The sequence below is a fragment of the Elephantulus edwardii genome, unplaced genomic scaffold, assembly GCF_000299155.1.
Source record: "Elephantulus edwardii isolate Elephantulus edwardi_28Jun2011 unplaced genomic scaffold, EleEdw1.0 scaffold00266, whole genome shotgun sequence".
Lineage (NCBI taxonomy): Eukaryota > Metazoa > Chordata > Mammalia > Macroscelidea > Macroscelididae > Elephantulus > Elephantulus edwardii.
Window position 1 is genome coordinate 3,512,051 of NW_006400016.1, and position 20,110 is coordinate 3,532,160.

General features: G+C 44.1%; 1 protein-coding gene across 1 annotated transcript in view; it reads left to right on the forward strand.

The window, feature by feature from the left end:
- The window catches only part of LOC102870505 (retinal homeobox protein Rx-like), a gene marked incomplete at its 3' end in the record, with an annotated part of 90,396 nt that overhangs the window by 27,057 nt on the left and 43,229 nt on the right, over positions 1 to 20,110 (forward strand). The gene's annotated exons all lie outside the window — the stretch shown is intronic.

A 20,110-nucleotide genomic window follows, 5' to 3' on the forward strand; every position in this document is an offset into this window, starting at 1 on the left:
GCACGATCAAGTGTTCTGGGATTCCCATTCTTCTCAGAGTCAGCCACAGTTTGTTATGATCCACACAGTCAAATGCCTTTGCATAATCAATGAAACACACATTCTTCTGGTATTCCCTGCTTTCAGCCAAGATCCATCTAACATCAGCTACAGTATCCCTAGTATCACGACCCCTTCTAAACCCAGGCTGGACTTCTGGCAGTTCTCTGTTGATGTACTATTCCGGTCGTTAGGTAGTAATTTACAAAATCATTGCTCCTTCATGCTGTGTGATATTCCATTGTGTGAATGTACCACAACTTCTCAATCCATTCATTTGTGCTTGGACATCTGGGCTGTTTCCATGTTCTTGTGATGGTGAATAACACTGCTATGAACACTGGTGTACAAGTCTCCAGTGAGCCTAAGTTCTCATTTGGGAGCATATTCCAAGTAATGGAATAGCTAAGTCATGTGGAATTTCTGTATTCAGCTTTTTGAGGAAGCATCAAACTGCCTTCCAGAGTGTAAAGTCTTCAGAGCACATCTACTGTGTGCAGGTAGTTCTCTGGGTGCTGGGTTAGTACAACTGGGGCTCTGAACACATTAATGCCTCTTCATTTCTTGCCAACTCCACCATTTTCCCACATGACTTTCCCAATTAAAGATCTGTTGTTTAGTTGTGGATAGCTCTGTACAGGACCGTATAGGCAGGAATGGAAAGAAGGGATGATGAGGGGAGTTTGGGGTCCTTCAGCTGTTCCAAGACCTCCTCAATCACTGGGCGTCCACCTCAAGGGGAAACCACTGCCCATCAGCAGCTACATACTGAGTATGCTGGGATAGCCATGGTATCTGTGGTCCCAGAAAATGGAAGAGGTAATGAGAGAGACCATACAGGAGCGCAGCCCCAGGAAACTCAAGGGACCCAGCATTTTGGGGGATTTCCAGTGCAGTGAACCTCACAACACCCTTCAAGAACAACTTCTGGCAAATTCTGTTTGATTATACACACACTTTTCAGGGAGCTCTGGTGGTGGTGTCCTTAGGGAGAATTGCACTGCTAAACCAAATGCTTAGCCTCTCTGGTGGTTCAGATCCACCAGTGGTTCCTCAGGAGAAAGATGGGCAATTTCCTCATGATGTACTGCCTCCAGGAACCACTCAGTTCTGTCTGAGGGTGAATACACTCCCCTGTACTTTCATTTCTTCCTAGGGCCCTCATTCATCCCTTTCCAACCCCGCAAGGCAAAAACTGCATCACTCACTTATTCATTGCTATTGAAGACATTGCCAATGTTTCTTCATCAGAAAGCACAGGAACAAAATAATCTCAAGCATGTGCTCTGGGTTTGTGCCCAAGTCTACCACTTAGAAATTCTATGGCCTTGGATAAGTTACTTAAGCCGTCTGTGCCTCTTTTAAAACATCTATAAAATGGTGCTGATAAAAAAAATGGTGCTGATGACAATAATGTTACTTTTCCCTTAGAGTCTCTAAGAGGAGTATAAAGTCCACACACACTGCCCACTTTCAGCAGGTGTGTGTATGTCACTGTGTAAATATTTTACCTGTATGACTTACACATACATTTATCTGTATGACTTCCCCGGTCTTATTCTTCTATCTCCCGATATGTTACATACCTAAAATGAGATATAATGTGACTTTTCTTACGCTTTTCCCCCATGTATTTAAAAATTCCTGAAAAATACATTATGCCTTTATTTATTAGTGATAAAGTATTTTTCAACTCAAAATTTCACTATTAACAATGATTTTACTTGCATGTAGTTGAAAATTGTTCTTTACTCTCTTTGTGATGGTCTGGGCTTTTCACAGATCATTTGTTTAAAACACATTATCCTTTCTACTTAACTTTTCTCCTATAAACTATAAGAAAAATAAAATTCTTTAGTTTTGCTTTTGAGTGACTAACATAAGTGTTTACCCATACTTCTATTGAAGGACATCCTGAGTATTTGAAGTTTGGGGGCTATTCTAAGCAGTGCTGCCATGGATATTCCAGGATATGTTTGGTGGTAGTATGTGCATTTTAGGAGCCCTGGGGTGTAGTTGGCTAAGTTAAGTTGTTAATGGAAAGGTTAGCAGTCTGAACTCACCTCTTCTGGAGAAAGGAAAGACCATCTCCTGCTGTTAAGATTTATAGCTTTAGAAACCCACTGAAAGGTCACCATGAATAAAGATCCTGACAGTTTTGGATTTGATTTGATTTGTGTAAAAAGTACGGAGTTGCTTTTGTTTTGTGCACTATATACCCATGAGCAGAGTGTCTCGATCATTTGATGTGTGTTTGTTCAGCTTTCACAAACACTGCCTAACCATTTTCTAAAGCAGTTGTGCTAATTCACACTCCCAATGATGGAAGAATTTGAAAAGTTTCAGTCACTACTGATGTACTTCCCTGTATTTCCAATTAAGGTATTCCAATGAAGCCATTAACATTGTCTGAAAGAGTAGAAAATCTCTTGACTAAAGGAATGAAGAGAAAAGCAGTCTTGAGGAGAGATCTCATTGCTTTCCAGATCTGTTTATTTCCAGGTCTGCTAATAAAGTGTATGGTCTGACTACAGCAGATGGAGGTCAGACCGCTTGTTCAGTTACACAAACTATGAGAACGTAGGAGAGCTTTGATTGTTCCACATTTCCACTAACACTTGCTACGCTATACCTTTTCCATTATGATTTTTTTCTGTTGGGTATGTAGTCGTGTCTCACTGTGGTTTCATTATCTATGACAAATGATATTAAGCAACTTATCATAAGTTTTCTCTATGTGTTCTTATTCCTCCTCCATGATGGATAGGGAGAAGACTGAGATTGTCAACAGCTTCATCTTGCTTGGATCCACAATTAACAACCTTGGTACCAAGAGTCAGGAAATAAGGAGACATATTGCACTGGGAAAATCTGCAGCTAGAGACCTCTCCAAATTATTCTGGAGTAATGATGTCAGTTTGAGGACTAAGATAGATTTAGGCCATAGTCTTTCTAATCACTTGCTGTGCATCTGAGGGCTGGATAATGAGTAAGGATGAGAGAAGACTTAATGCCTTTGAGCTGGAGTGTTGGAGAGAAACACTTAACATCTCAAGGATGCCCAAAAGAACAAATAGATATATGTCTTTGAGAGGGTGCAGGGTGCAACTGGAGTGCTCTTTGGGGGCAAGAATGATGAGGCTTCACCTCATGTACTTTGGACATGTCCTAGGAGGGCCTATTCTTGGAAAGGGATGTGATGCTAGGAAAGATGGAGGGTCAGAAAAGGAGAAGACCCTCGACCAGGTGGATTGACATGGTGACTACCACAGAGGGCTCCTGTGTGTCAGAAAGTGTGAGGATGGCTCAGGATAGAACAGGGTTCAGATCTTTTGTTTACAGGGTTGCTATGAGTCATACTCAACTTGAAGGCACCAAACAAAACAGTAACAACAGCAACAACAATATTCCCACTTATCTTTCAGATCCTAACTCAACTGATATATCTTCTTTCTCCTAGAAAACCGTTGCTGACCCCATGACTAACTAGGTTAGGCCCCTTATTTGGTCTTCCCAAACCTCCTTTCTTTCCCCTACCCTAGCCCTGATTCTACTGTCTGTGCTGCACCCTTCCCAACTCTGACCACTTATAGCCATTAATATCTGGGTGACATGTCTCTCTTCCCATTGGGTCGTTTTGGTCACTGCTGGGCCCATCAAAAGAACATGTGCTTGGGAAAAGAAGTGAATTGGTCATAAATGAATAAGTGACTATGGTCATGAATTAAAAAAGGCAGGAAGCAAATACTCACACAACTGGCTTGGGGGAGCAGCAGGCTGGCCTCCACTGAAGTTGATGGATTGAAGCTCCAAATCCCTGTCCACTTGGAGGTGGTTGACCATTTGCTGGGGGATCCTTTGTCTAAGGTAAAAACAAGAAGCAGAGAACAAAGATCTCAAAGTACAACTTGGAGTGCAGTAGCTTCAGAGTCCTTGGGGTCCATAAGTCAGAGGTCAAGGAAAAAGTCAAAGTCAACTCATAGACAGAAGAATGTGAAAAAACAGAGAATTTAGTCTTGGGATGGAGATTGGGAGAGAACCAAGCCTTAGTCCTAGTTTTGACTCCAAAGGAAAGGATTTGAGCTTTAGCGTTAACATGTCCTGACATTAGCTTAATCACATCACCTCCTCAGTCTTTGTTTCCTCGTTTGTAAAATGAGGGCTCACTCATCTCTAGGATTCCTAGAAAGATTAAAATCCAGAGAAGCACATCAAAGGCATTGTAAAAACCCTGTGTAGAAAGTAGGCCATGTTATGTCTCTGCACACTCGAAATTAATCTTCAGAGTGCTAAGCAAGACCATGGGCCAGGAGTCAGCTCTGAGTATCGCTGAGTGCGTACTACATACTAAACACTTGACATTAGTGGAATTCACAACTACTGTATGAAGTCAGACCTGAAAGTGTTCCCACTGATTAATAAAATATAAGTTCTAGAAACTAAAATCATCTACTCAAGGTCTCACCTCATGTGTGCTCAAGCTCAAACTTGAAGTTTGGACTGTCCAACCATGATGCTAACTTTTGTTGATGAGACTAGAAACCTGGCGCCTGTGGGAGTAAAGTCAATGGATGTATTCCAACTAGCAATGACCTCCACCCTAAAAGAGTCTTCTCTTGGGCCATGTGGGAGTGGATGTTAAGAATTCCACTGCAGCTTCATTTATGGGGAACAGTTATCTAGAGAGTCTTGCATAGCTATCAGGAGAAGCTGTGATAATCATATCACCTGTGGCGTGCGCAGAACACCGTCACCACCCAACCCTAACATGCAAAATGATCAGTGACAAAAAAAGCAAGGAGGGGAGAGGAAGGGAGGGAACGGAAGAAGGAACTAGAGAAGAATAAGAGAGGCTCTCACCATTGCTTCAGACCTTGTACTTTGCTATGACCATGAACAAGAGCTTGAAGATGAAGCCCTTTTTGGAAGGGCATGCTGCTTTTCCTCTCTTCATTGCCCCAATGGTCACCCTTCTTTCTGTTGAAGACCACCTTGTCCTAGTTGTCAAAGCAGGGATTGGAGTGGAAGGCAACATCTTCCCCTTTGCCCTGCCTCACCATAAAGTTCACAAAGAACCTGGGAAGACAGAAAGGGCTGCATCCCTGGTCTCACCTTCTTGCCTGGGGAAGCCCTCTCATTTTCACCTTGTCCTGGAGACTGGACTTTGGCCCTAGTTCTGAAGGGTACCCTTGGCATGCTGATCAAAATTGATAGGGTATGAGGCAATGTTGTTGTTAAGTGCTGTTGAGTCATCTGCAGCCCATAGCGATCCTATGTGCAGCAGCTCTGAACCCTGCCTTGTCCTGAGCCAGTATCACTAATTCCAACAGACCAACCCCCATTGCCCCAGTTACTGTATCAGTCTATCTCATCTGGGGTCTTTCTCTACTGTGCTGTCATCCACCCTTCCAAGCATGATATCCTTCAAGGACTGATCTCTCCTGGTCACATGCTCAAAGTATGTGAGATGAAGCTTCAAAATCCTAGCCTCCAAGGAGAAACTTGGTTCCACCCTCTTCAAGATAGACCTATTTGCTTTCTTGATGGTCTATGGTTCAAGACTCTTCTACAGCACCATAATTTGAAGGCATCAATTCTTCTTCTGTCATCCTTAGTCATTGTCCAGATCTTTGATGCATAGCAAGTAATTGCAAAGACCATGGCCTGGATTAGGTGTATCTTTGTGTTTAGACTGACATAATTGTTTTTCAGTACTCTGGAGAGGTCCCTGGCAGCAGATTTCCCCAATGCAACTTGTCTTTTGATTTCCTGACTGCTGGTGTTAAGAGTGTTGATTGTGGAGCCAAGCAAGCTGTTAACAACTTTAATCTCTTCTCCATCCATCATGGTGCTCCCAGTTGGCCCAGTGTGGAAATCTTCGTCTTCTTGATGTTGAGCTTTAATCCATATTGAATCAGACTACAATCCTAGACCTTCTACAGCAAGCTCTTGAGGTCCACCTTAGTTTCAGCAAACAGAGTTGTGTCTTCTGCATAACGTAGGTTGTTGATGAGTTTTCCTCCAATCCTGATTCCACATTCTTCCTCATAAATCCCTGTTTCCTGAATGATCTGTTCTGCATATAGATTGAAAAAGTATGGAGACAGGATGTATCCCTGACACATTTCTTTCCTGATTTTGAACCATGCAGTGTTTCCCTGCTCTCTTCTGAGGACTGCTTCCTGGTCCAAGCATAGGTTTTTGCATAAGCACAGTCAAGTGTTCTGGATTCCCATTTTCCTCAAGATTAGCCACAATTTGTTGTGATCCACACCGTGAAATGCCTTTGCATAGTTAGTGAAACACAGACAGACATTCTTCTGGTACTCTTTACTTTCTGCCAAGATCCATATGATATTAGCAATAATGTCTCTAGTGCCATGACCTCTTATAAACAAAGTTTATATTTCTGGTAGTTCTCTGTCAATGTACTGTTCCAGTCATTTCTGGATAATCTTTAGCAGGATTTTGCTAGTGTGTGATATCAGTGATATTGTTCAATAATTTCCACACTCTCTTAGGTCACGTTTTTTGGTTTGGTTTTTTTTTTTTTTTGAATGGGAATAAATATAAAATCTCTTCCAGTCAGTTGGCCAAGTAGTTGTCCTCCAGATTTCTTGGCACAACTTGGTGAGCACATCCAGGGCAGCACCTGTTTGCTGAAGTACATCAATTGGTATTCCATCAATTCCTGGGGCTTTTTTTCTTGCCAAGTCCTTCAGAGCAGCCTGAACTTCCTCCTTCATCACCATTGGCTCTTGATCATGTATTGTTTCATTAAATTCTTCTGGGTCATCCCATTCTTTTTGGTACAGTGACTCTATATACTCCTTCAGTCTTCTTTTAATGCTTTCTGAATCATTCAATATTCTGCCCATAGCATCCTTAAGCATTGCAACTCATGGCTTTAATTTGTTCTTTAGTTCTTACAGCTTAAGAAATGCTGCACGAGTTTGAGCCTTTTGATTTTCTAACTCCAGCTCCTTGCACATTTCATTTTAATACTTTGCCTTGTCTTTCCATGTTGCCCTTTTAAACCTTTTATTAAGCTCTTTAACTTCTTGATTTCTTCCCTTTACTTTGGCTTCTCAGCACTGTAGTGCAAGATTCAGAGACTCTTCTGACATTCATTTTGGTCTTTTCTTCTTCTTCTTCCTTCTTTGTAATGACCTTTCGCATTCTTCATGAATGATATTCATGATATCTTTCCTGCTGTCACCCCTTTACTCACTCTCTCCATCTTGACCACCTACAATAGCCTCTCCAACTCCAAACATTCAAAAAGCTGGGACAAAGGCATTTTCCAGCATTTACCAGGACCAATACTGTCTATCCTTTTCAGATTATATCAGATCTCCCTGCCCCCACTCCTGGTCCCTGCAGGCATCTAGAATGATCCTGTGCTCAGAGCCTTCCTGTGACCCCAAGAATCACATGGCATGCAACCTACATCTCCCAATCTGCTGATCGTACAGTAATCACTCTGTTTTCATTTCCTCCATGCCTCCTCATCAAACCAGTCTCCTCTGGTTATTCAACTGGGCAGCCATGCCTTAGCATGGGGCAGTTTCCTCTACCTGATTCCTTCTTTTTTGGTACAGTGAGTCTATGTGTTTCTTTTTTCAATGTTTCCTAGATCATTCAAGATTTCATCCACACTATACTTCAGTATTGCAGCTTGAGGCCTGAATTTGTTTGTCATTTCCTTCAGTTTGAGAAATGCTGAACAAGTTGTTCCTTTTTTATTTTCTGACTCCAGCTTTTGGCACATTTTGTTATAATACTTTATTTTGCCTTCTTGAGCTGCATTATGTAGATGACACACTCTTGCTTGCTGAAAGTGAGGAGGACCTGAAACCCTTGCTGAAGATCAAAGCATCCTTCAATATGGATTATATCTCAACATCAAAATAACAAAACTCCTCACCACTCTTCTAATAGGCAACATCATGATAGATAGAAGATTAATGATTTCATATTGTTTGGATCCACAATCAACACCCTTGGCAACAGCCATTAAGAAATTTCAAAAGACATGTTAGATTGGGGAAATCTGCTGTCAAAGACCTCTCCAAGGTGCTGAGGAGTAGCGAAGTTGGTGTAAAGACTAAGGTGCTCCTGAGTCAAGCCATGATCTTCTCAATTACTTCTTATGAAAGCTGGTCGGTTTGAGTTGTGATGTTGGAGAAGAGTACAGGCTATCTCATGGACTGCGAAAAGAACAAACAAATATGTCTTGGAGAAGGTGCAGGCAGGGTGCTCCGTAGAAGCAGATATGGTGAAACTTTGTCTCACCCACTTTGGGCATGGTCCCAGGAGGTGCCGTCATGCTTGGAAAGATGGAGGGTCAGAGGAGGAGAGAAGAACCTCAACAACATGGATCAACACGGTGGCTGCAGTGGACTCACGTATATCAGGGGTGGCAGAGATGGTGCAGGACACGACAGGGTTCAGATCGCTGTTCATAGGATCTATGTGTCATGGTCAACTTGATCGCTCCTAACAGCAGCTCAGTCCAGTCTGGGCAGGTCTTACTTCCTTAAGTACTGGCCAGCCACTCCTTGGATAGAAACAGACATCTCCATGCTGAGGCCCCCTGGCATGGCCTGGCTGTAGGGCAGAGTCTGTAGAAAGGTCTAAGTGAGGGACCTGGGTACAACAGGCATTTTCCTGCTGCAGTTCTTATCTTTCACGGAGGAGGGCCTCCTACCCCACCCCACTCCCTTAAGCAAGGACAAGGAAATGAAAGAGTGAAGGCCAATATGACAAGGAAAAGGCCAAGGATTAGGGTTGAATATAAGTGGTCTGAAAGGGTCAAGCAGGAGGTCAGTGAGGCCCCAGGACCTGTGTTAGGGAAGTCAGTTGGGGCCTCCCCAAGGGTCAGAGCAGTGGAAGCCAGAGCCTGGAGTCGGTCCCAGACCGACAGCTCACCAGGTTGTAGGTGGCTCGGTAGCCAGGTACAGGGGAAAAAGGCAATCTTGAGAAGCTAGGCAGGTGGTGTGTCCTGTGAGAAGAGTATCAGTAGTGGAGAATATGAATATTGACAGTGGCAGGTGGCATTTATGGCCAAGGAGGCGAGGCCCAGGGGTCTCTTCTCTGGAGATGCCAGCTCCTTTCTCTTTCTTGGGAACACCCTCACCTTGCTTATCAACCCCTGTTGCCAGGGTCCAAATGAGCTGGATCAGGCCTGGGGGCTCAGGTCAGCCTCCCCTTCCACCAGGCCCTCCTGCAAAGAGAAAGTCATGGTGAACTTCTGTTCTTCCAGGGTCTTATCAGAGCCCATAAAAAAGACTTCTGTTGCCAGAAGGAAGGTGACATCAGGAGGATTGGGAGTAGTTAGCATAGGTGAGCAGCAGAAGTAGGTAAAAATCAGGGTGCCAGAACTGGGGCTCCTGACTCTCCCAGCAACAGTAAGAGGACTTGACTTTGTTCTGGTGTGACTACTGTATGCCTTTGCTGTGTACATGACATTGTCTGGATAGCTGCTTAGAACACTAACTCTGGACCCAGAGGTCCTGGGTTCCAAACCTGCCTCTGGTTTGTTTGAAGGTTTTTTTGCCTGTGAGCTCTTCAGAAAACTGACTAAAATTTGCCCATTTTTCAATTTGTAAAATGGGTTCAGATAATAGTATGAATCTTATAGAGGCCCTGTAAAGTCCTTGGCATATGGAGGGGACTAAATGGAATGCTTGGGCTTTTGTCTGCAAAGTGTCCCGGGATGGCATAAAGAGTGTATGACTCTTTGATTATTGATCACAATGCTGGCATTCAAACTTGCTAAGAGATCTCTCAGAAGAATGACCTTCTTCCCTAAAAGGTTGCCGCCATTAAAAGAGAAAAGATCTGTGCTGCCTAAGTAGGTCACTAGGTATCAGAATAGAATCTGTTGTGACTGATTGGCTCCTGTCCTCACTGCAAACATACAAATGCAGGCAGTTGAGAATATGGGGATGAAAACTTGAAGCTTAAAGGAGTGAGTCAATTGACCAAAGAATGGATAGCAACGAACATGTGATTGAAAAAGCATGGTTCTGGGGAAAACCAAAATCTTGGAGGCAAAGGTTGGAGTGGAGAGGAGAAAGTTTTGTTGTGTATGAGCATATAGGAGACAGGCTTATGAGCTTCCCAAATCTGTCTCCCTGCCTTGAAGACTGCAGGGGTTTATGGAGGGGAGGCATGGACAGTGGAATGTCTAAGAACTTCCACAATATCTTCCCTCATCCAGGTGAATATTGAAACACTATATAAAAAAATTAAATCAAGATTAATCAAAGACCTAGAACTAAAACAGAAAACTGTAAAGGTTATCAAGGGGGGAAAAAACCCAAAACACCCTAGGTCTGTAGGTCAGACCTTAAGAAAGAAACTCTGGGGAGGCTAATGAGTCCATGTGGCCAGTAGGCAGGGATTCAGCCCACTGGCTTTGGAACTGACTTATACTGAGGAAGTGTTCAGTCAGTCTTGGTTGGAAGGATGTTACAGGGAAATCTGAAAATGGGAGTTAGATTTCACACTTTATCACAACCCTGTCTCAGGTATACTCTCACACAGTGGGCCAAGCCAGAGGGTGGCAATGACAGTTTTGAAATAATTGGTCACAGCAGAGCCTGCAGGTCCTAACACCCTTTGCACCCTGTGGTCAGGTGGAGTTAGTCAGGAACCAGATTTGTGCTTCAAGTATCTCCTTTGGCTGAGGCTGCAAAGATGCCAGAGTCCTCCAGAGGGGCCGGGCAGGGACGCACCAAACGACATTTATCCCTGTGATCCAACAACCCATTTGGACAAGCTGCCACCGGTAGGTCTTGTGCCCCACATTTCTGAGGGTGCAGGCTAGAGGTGCTCACATGTTCCCTTGACTTCCTAGAAAGTGGGCACAGTGACCATCCTAGACCTTGAAAATCACACTTGAAGCTGGGAGAGCACCCTGGTCCCAAAGTCATAAACTGCTCTTTGAATTCACCAGCTGTTCTGTGGGAGAAAGGTATGGCAATCTGCTTTAGTGAATTACAGAAAGATGTGGGCAGTTCTGTTCTGCCCTCAGGGACCTAGTGAATTGGAATACACTGAATTGTTGTCTGAGGCCAGGGGTAGGCAGGATAAGGGGAGAGGGACATGGGATACCTCTGTCCATGAGCACCTGGTTTTCCCCTTTACAGTTAGACTCATGGAGTGTGTGTGTGTGGTGTGAAGGGTGTCTCGGGAGTCAAAGGGTAGCCAAGGTGGAGATGGGTGACCGAGGATCTTGCTAAGGCAACAGGAATTCTGAAGCCTGCCCCCAGACCATCAACTTAGAATGGAGCTGAGGATGATTTGCTCAAAGCCTGGGAGAGGAGGGGCGGAGATGCGGAGGCTTGTAAGAGGCTGGTGAGAAGGGGGCTTCTGAAGTCTGGGGAGATTTTATCAACTCTTCCTTATGAGAGTGGGATCTCCAAGACGTCGGGGGCATGAACATCTTGAGAAGATTTTTATGTTTTATTTAAGTATTAGGAGCCTGGCAACTTAGCCTGTAACTAGTGGGAATCCTAACCGAAATGTCGATGGTTAGAATCCATTATCTGTGTTAGAAGGAAGCTGACCCTCTTCTCCTGTGAAGAGGGTCACTGGGTTGGGGAGCTCCATTCTATAAGAGTACATTGAATCCCATTTGGAGGTCAGTTAAATCTGCAATGGGCATGCCAACCCATGGCTTGTGGTCCCTCCATTCTCCAGAAGAGGGCTCCTTCAACACATGATTCTACTTCCCTGGTAAATTAAAACAACATTTTCCTTTGAGTTTCTCATGCTTATGATTGTGGGGTAAAAGTAAATAATCAACAGTTGCTTGATTTTCGAGCACTGCTTTTCTGGCTTGTTCTAGATCTGGCAGATGGCCTGGAAAGCTTAAGAAGCAGCCCTCGATGTGTTGGGTCAGTGGTTACACAGACAAATATATTTATTTCAGTATAGTCTCTGATAATGACCAGAAATATAGATAAATACACTCTACTTTCCTACTGCTGTTGTTAGGTCTCTTCGAGTCAAGTATAACTCATAGTGGTCTTATGAACAACAGATCTGAATCTTGCCTCTGTCCTGTGCCGTCCACAATCTTTCTCCATTGCTGTAGTCCCTATGCCATTCCACCTGGTCAGGGGTCTGTCTCTCTTTTGCTGTCTGTCCACCTTTTCAAGCATAATGTCCCTTTCCAAGGAATAGCCTTTCTTAGCAACATGCCCAAATTGTGTGAGATGAAGCTTTATCCATTTTGCCTCCAAGGAACACTCTGGCCGCACCTTTTCCAAGACAAATTTATTTGTTATTTTGGAAGTCCATGGGATACTCAGTACTTTTGTCATCCTTATTGTCCAGCTCTCAGACCAGGTCCTGAATCAGGTACACCTTAGTCCTCAAACTGACATAATTGCTCCCCAATAGTTTGGAGAAGTCCCTAACTACAGACTTTTCCAGCGCAGTATGTCTCCTGACCTCTGGTTCCAAGGGTATTGATTGTGGATCCAAGCAAGTTGAAGTCATTGACAGTTTCAGTCTTTTATTTTTTTTGGTAATTTTTTTTATTGGGGAAAAACATATTGGGGGTACAAGGAGGTGAGGGTTGGGGACAGAGGAGTGAGGATGGGCAGGGATGCAGTTATAGAGCTGCAGAAATTGGTTGGTAGGGGGAGCAGGTGAAGGAAATTAAAAGGGTCCAACGGGGACCAGATGCTACAGGGGAATGATAAGCATTTTCCAATGGTAATTAAACCAACTGTCTTATTGATTTGGGAACTGGATGCCGACTCTCTGGCTTCTTCATGCTGAACAGGGGTGTTGATGTGAACGGGGAAAGGGAGGACGCTTTATCACCTTACTGGTGATCTTGGGTTAAGGTTGCTTGCCTTCTTGTTCTGTTAGAAGATATTTTCCTGTCATTTGCTCCCCTCTGGACTGCAAAGTGTTTTCCCAGGTGGGTCCAGTGGAGATGGCTGGTTGAACCCAGAGGCTCCATTCTTCTTTGCTTCTTTAGCTGGCAGTTATATTTCTTTTTTGTCACTGGCACTGGGTTCAGGGTCAGGTCTGAAGTAAAACTCAGTGGTAAAGTTACCTATAGGAAAGGGAGCAAACCTAGAGAAGACAAACTTGTGAGTTACAAATAGAGGGTTTTTGGGGGTGTTGCTTTCAGGTTTACTGGGAGAGAGGGTGGCAGAAAGTAGCCTAGATAAAATTCTCTGGATACCCTAGGCATTTTTTTCCCCTACCCAGGGGTCAGATGGCACAATCTGGGGACTGAGGAGCTCACCCTGAGGGCCATGACAGCTCGCCCCGAGCCAAGGGCTGAAGACAGCCCGCCCCGGGCAGAGGGCCGTGATGGCTCACCCCGACCCAAGGGCCGAAGACAGCCCGTACCGAGCAGGGCAACACCCCCATGGGCTGGCTGGTACACTCCCCCTGTAATTGCCCTCACCCCAATCTGGTCCCCTCGCCTGACCAAGGACTGTGTGGCCAGGGACAGCATCTCCAATTCCAGCACCACCACTTTTACACCCCCCCATAAGTGGTCATACTATAATTTGAAGTAGGTGTCACTGCCCTCCCCCTTTATAAATGGCAAAGGGAACCTGAGAATTGTGAACAGGCTCCCCCCAGGTCTAAACAGATTTTGAAAGAAGCATTCAACAGATCAAAATATGTGGTGTATTTAGGATATTGGTCCTCTTGGACATGCTGCCACTGTTAAGTGTCATCAAATAGACAACTCACAGTGACTTTCAACAATTCATTGTATAGGTGATCATCTTCTCTGACTTTCCAAGGAAACCCAAACCTGCAGGTGGCAGGGTGCACATCCCCACCATGGGCGGTGGGGCATGCGTCCCATCTCCCATGAGGGCAGCTGGCGGGTGCTTGCCATCTCCCGCGCATCATTTCCCATGCGGGTGGCCAGTGGGCGCGCATCTCTTGGCGGGTGCACGTCATCTCGTGTGCGGGCAGCTGGTGGGTGCGTGTCATCTCGCACGTGGGTGACTGGCGGGCACGCGCTGTCTCCCGAGTGTCATCTCTCACACGGGCGGCTGGCAGGTGGGCATCATCTCGAGCATGGGCGACCAGCGGGTGTGCACTGTCCCCCAGCGTGGGCGGCTAGCGGGTGTGCACCATCCCCCCCACACAGGTGGCTGCCGGGCGCTTGCCATCTTCCATGCAGGTGGCCTGTGGGCGCAAGCCATCTCCCATGCGTCATCTCCCCCACGGGTGGCTGGCAGGAGCGCTTCCTCTCGCGCTCGGCAGGGTGGCCGTCCACTTCCCCTGCTGCCGCCATCTTGGCTCCAAGAATTCTCCCCAGAACAAGTCCACTTTGCTGCAGTGTAGAGGCTCTGCTTCACCAGTCCTGGGGAGGCCCGGTGCCCACTCTCCATCCTGGGCGAGGGATTCCATAGGTTCTGGCTGTAGGAGCTTCATGGAGCTGCGGCTGCAGTGTGGCGTGGTGCGGGCTCTGGGGAGGGAGTTGGGAGCTGCGGCACTCACACATTCCTCCTTGGGAATCCTTGAATTCCTGTTGTTGGGCCTCAATCTTCACTGAAGACCAGTCATCAACTGTTTACCTGTTCAATTATCAATAAACAGAAGTCTGTAGAAGGCCATAGTGGCCCTGTTCCAAGTGGTCCGCTGCTCCCGCAGCTCACCATATTGTCTCCGCCTCCGCCGCCATCTTGGATCCTCAGTTTCAGTCTTTCAGTGTGAGATGTGGATCCTGTTTCAGCTCTCTGCAAGTAGCAGTCCAGTTTTGCCAGCACCACTTGTGGAAGAGGTTGTCATCTCCCTATTTGATGGGCTTTGTTTTCTTGTCAAATATCAGTTGACCATAGATTGATGAGTTAATTACTGGGTTCTCGATTCTGTTCCATTGGCCTATGTGCCTGTCATTGTACCAGTACCGTGCTGTTTTGGTTATTACAGCTGTATAGTAGATTTTGAGATCAGGGAGTGCTATGCTTCCTACTTAATTTTTGCTTTTTTAGAAGTGCTTTGCTTATTTGGGGTCTCTTTCCTCTCCATATAAAATTGTTAATTGTCTTTTCTATATCTTTAAAAAATGAATTTTGTAGATTGCTTTTGGTAGGATTGTCATTTTCACTATATTCCTATCCATGAAACAGGGGAAACTTTCCATTTATTTAGGTATGTTATTGATTCTCACAGATGTTTTGTAGTTTTCTTTGTAAAATATTTTTTAAATCTTTTTAATTGTGATTTTAATGAATGTTTATAAGAAAGTTAGATTTTTTATTCATTCTTTGTCACATATTTTTATCCCCTTTTCTTCCCTCCCACCCCCCTCCCCCAGTTAACTTTTTTTGTTTTCTTTTTTAAGAAAGCATTCATTCATTAGAATTCTTAAAAAGAGAAACAAGGTAGGAAGCATCTCACTCCCTGATTTCAAATCCTACTACACTGCCATGGTGGTCAAGACAGGGTGGTACAGGTACAATGACAGACACACAGACCAATGGAATAGAAATGAGAACCTGGAGATCAGCCCATCTATCTATGGTCAACTGATTTTTTACAAGGAGATGAAATCAGTTAAATGGGGAAACGACAGCCTTTTTAACAAATGGTGCTGGCAAAATTGGAAAACTATCTGCAGAAGACTCAAGCAAGATCCACACCTCACTCTATATACAAATACCAATTCAAAGTGGATTATGGACCTAGGACTAAAACTAAGGACTATAAACTTCATTAAAGTAAAGCTTGGAAGAGCTCTAGAAGTTCTAATCCACAACATAAACAGTCATTTGGGATGCAGTTGACATGATGTTGTTGTTGTTGATTGCTGTCGAGTTGAGCAGAATTCATAGTGACCCTATGAACAAAAAGCCTGAAGCCTTTCTGTAAACTGTCATCATTTATCAAAGTTCATAGAGTTTCAAGAAGCATGTTGTTTAGGAAGTGGATGCCACTCCTGACCTGATAACTTCTCAAAAATAGGCTGCTATTAATCTTAGCAAGATAAAACAGATACAAATGCAGATTAGCAGGAACATGGAAACAGCCCAAATGTCTATCAGCAAACAACTAGATTGAGAAACTGTGGTACATGTGCACGATGGAATACTATGCAGCACTGAGGAGCAAAGATTTGGAAAAATACTATATAGCATAGGAGAGGCTGGATAGCTTTATGCTGAGTGAAGTCAGGTGCACAAGAACATATTCTGTATAAGGCCATTATTATAGGGTAGGAGGGGGTGAGGGAAATTGAAAGAATTTGTTCAAATTTGTATTTGTTTATAATTTTATTTTTTTAAATAATTTTAATGAACATTTACAGAGAATTTGGATTTCCATTCATTCATTGCTGCAATTCTCTCTCTGCCCAGCCCTCTCCCCCCACCCCCCGGTTCGCTCCTCTCTTTCAAAAGTAAAAGAAAGACTCCCTCCCTGGTACACAATCCCCCCGCACCCCTCCCACTGCTCCAAGTACATTCCACCATGCAATCTTAATTGTGGACTCCTGTGATAACCATAAAAGCGATGTATGATAGGGTATTATGGTTATCAAATTTATATTTGAATTTTGTAAATAAACTAGTAGGGAAAAAACCCAAAAATTATTATAAAACCAGGGTAACCAGTAAGATGTGCATGGATATACAAAGAGGGAAGGGGCGGGGCAGGGTGGCTAAGAGTAGGGAGGGTGGAATCAGGGGTCACAGAGTTTGGTGGGTGAAAGGAGGAAGGAAAAAAACCCCAAACAATGTACATTAATTAAACACATTTTTTTTTTTGTTACAGTCTTAGTAGTGGCATCCACTTCCAAAATGGCTCGCCTCTGGAAACTCTATGTACGAACAGTGCTCAGGCTGTTCGTTCATAGGGTCGCTATGAGTCGTCTATGACTCGACGGCATTAAACAACAAAACAACAACTTAGTAGGTTTTATTATATTGACTGGAATGCTCTAAATTTATGAAAGTTTCTGAGAAAATAATTGATCCCCAATCCCTTATAAAAGTGTGCTGAACCAGAAGGAAAAGTGAGCAGTACTGACCCGGCAGACAGAAAGCACAGGCCCCAGCCCTCATCCCTGCTGACCACCTGGTGGTGAACCTCAGAGAGCACACTGCTCTCAGCACCCTCAGTGCCAGACCCACTGACCATGCTCATCACGCCTCCACATCCTCTGTGCACACCTTATTTTTTAAAATTCTGAAGGTGTAATTATACATGTCAAATGCATGTGTGAGGCAAGATAAACACCATGTTTATACCCCACATGAATCAGGCAGAAGGTTTCTAAGTCTGTGTGTGGCACTCGAAGCTCTGTGCTGTCTCAAGTCCGTGCAGGTGCGAAACTACTGGACGGGACTATGAAATGGCATAGACAGACATTCACTGAAAATCAGTATAAAAATCTGGTCCAGAAAGACCAGAACGGAATTATGCAGTTTTGTGATTTAAGATGGTAAGAAATGTGTTTTTAAAACCCCTCTACACACCGTTTAAGACAAGGATGTGCAAGGAGTCTTTGCATGTGCCGACTTTATCATGACAACTCTAGAGGATTCTTCAGGAAGGAGAAGGGATACACATCTTGAGGAGTAGTTGTTGTTATGTGCCATCGAGTCATTTGCAGCTCATAGTGACCCTATGTACAACAGCCCTAAACCCACTCTATCCTGTGACAATCGCACTGTCTCTGGCACACTCACTCCCATCACCCCAATCACAGAATTGATCCATCTCATCAGGGGTCTTCCTCTCTTGAGCTGTCCCTCCATGCTCCCAAGCATGATGTCCCTCTCCAAGGACTGGTCCCTCTTTTTAACATGTCCAAAGTATGTCAGACAAAGCTTCAGAATCTTTGACTCCAAGGAGCAGCCTGACTTCACCCTCTCCAGGACAAACCTGTTTGTTCTCCTAGCAGTCCATGGTATATTCAACAACACAACTCAAAGACAATTGTCTATAATTCCTAGTCATTGTCCAGCTCTCTGACACATAGCACACAATTGTGAAGACTGTAACCCGGATCAGGAGCACCTTAGTCTCCAGACTGATGTAGTTGCTCTTCAGTATTCTGGAGAGCTCCCTCACAGCTGACTTTCCCAATGCAATTCGTCCCTTGATTTCCTGGCTGGTGGTACCAAGAGTGTTGACTGTGGAGCCAAGCAAACTAAAACTGTTAACTATCTCAATCTCTTCACCATCCATACTGATGCTGCCAATTGGTCCAAGTGGTGAGAATCTTTGTTTTCTTGATGTTGAGGTTTAATCCGTGTTGAAGACTGCAGTCCCTCTGCAGCAAGCACTTCAGGTCCTCAGTTTTAGCAAGCAGGGTTGTGTCATCTGCATAACAACAGGTTGTTGATGACTCTTCCTCCAATCCTTATGCCACATTCCTCCTCATACAGCCCAGCGTCCCTAATGATCTGTTCTGCATACAGATTGAAAAGGTATAGAGACAGGATACATCCCTGGCGGACCCCCTTCCTGATTTTGAAACATGTAGTTCTTGAGCAGTGCACATGAGAAATAAAACTCTGAAAAAGGCAATTTCTTAGGTTTAGGAAGGACTGTGTTCTGGGAAGTACTCAGAGGAACAGTCAAGAATTCTGGGATTATAGGCAAGAAGGCCTGGAAGACTTCAGCAGATGCTTCAGCTTCTTTGGGATTTTGAAAGTTGGGTAAGCCACTGAAGTGTGATATCTGTATTATCCTTTTTCTTTGCAAGAAATTGAACATCAGCCGATTTCTCTGTCCTGAATAGCAGACAGATTGATTTTTTTTCAATGAGCCATTTCTCATCCAAGACATTGAAAGTTCTCTCCTATTTCCAAGTACTAACACTGGGATTCCTTGTAACTGCGGTTTGTGTAGATTATGTAGCTCATTTCCAGAGGCTTCCATCTTTTCACAGTCTGCAGTATCTGTCATGTAAACAATGGGGTTGACCTCTCTACTGTACTGGAAGAGAGGCTGGCTGGCGGCACCCCATGCCCACCCCTGGCACAGTTTCCACATCACAGGGCCTCGGCCCGGACCCCCCAGTGGCTCCTCGGGCCCTGGCACAACGCGGGTGGACATGGGTGGTCAGTGGCCAGAGCCAGAAAGCCAAGAGAGTCATCTAAGCACATTTAAAAAAAATTTTTAAAAAAGTATTGATGCCTTTGAGTTTTGGTGCTAGAAAAGACTATACCATGGACTGTCAAGAGAACAAATAGGTCTGTCCTGCAGAGGGTGAAACCAGGCTGCTCCTTGAGACAAGGATTTTGAAGCTCCATCTCACATACTTGGGGCATGTGGCTGGGAAGGACCAATCCTTGTAGAAGGACATCGTACTTGGAAGGGAGGAGGGACAGCACAGGAGAAGAAGACCCTGCATGAGATGGATTGACACCATAACTAGGGTCGGCGTCAGTGAGATTGGCAGGTTAGGGCAGAGTTCTGAACTGTTGTTCATAGGGTTGCTATGAGTCCTAGTCCACTCAACTGGCAAGTAACAACAATAAATGAATGAAAATATAGTGTGATTTGTTATCTTTCACTCAAAAAAAAAATTTTTTTAAAAAAAGTGGTTGGAAGGCTTTGTTAAAATATCAGTCTCTACCCAGATGGTATAGACTATGAATTTGATCACATTTTGACATTTAACAATTAAGATCTGTATGTATCAAATAACTAGGAAAAGTTATGCTCAAAACTTAAGGGTGATAAAAGAACAATGAGAGTAAAAACTAAGTGGGTTTAAGACTTGAAAGACAGTTCAACAGAATGAAATCACAAAATATATAATCAACCTCATAATTAATAATGAAAATTAAAATAACATATGATTTTCACAAATCATAGAATTAGTGCCATGAAAAAAGTTTTAATTATTAATAACCAAAGCAATAAAGATCCTTTTATTAATATTGTGTGTACCGTCAAGTCTATGAGGAGGAATGTAGCATCAGGATTGGAGGAAGATTCATCAACAACCTGCATTATGCAGATAACACAACCCTTCTTGCTGAAACTGAGGAGGACCTGAAGCACTTGCTTCCGTCAAGGACTTCAATATGGATTGAAGCTCAACATCAAGAAAACA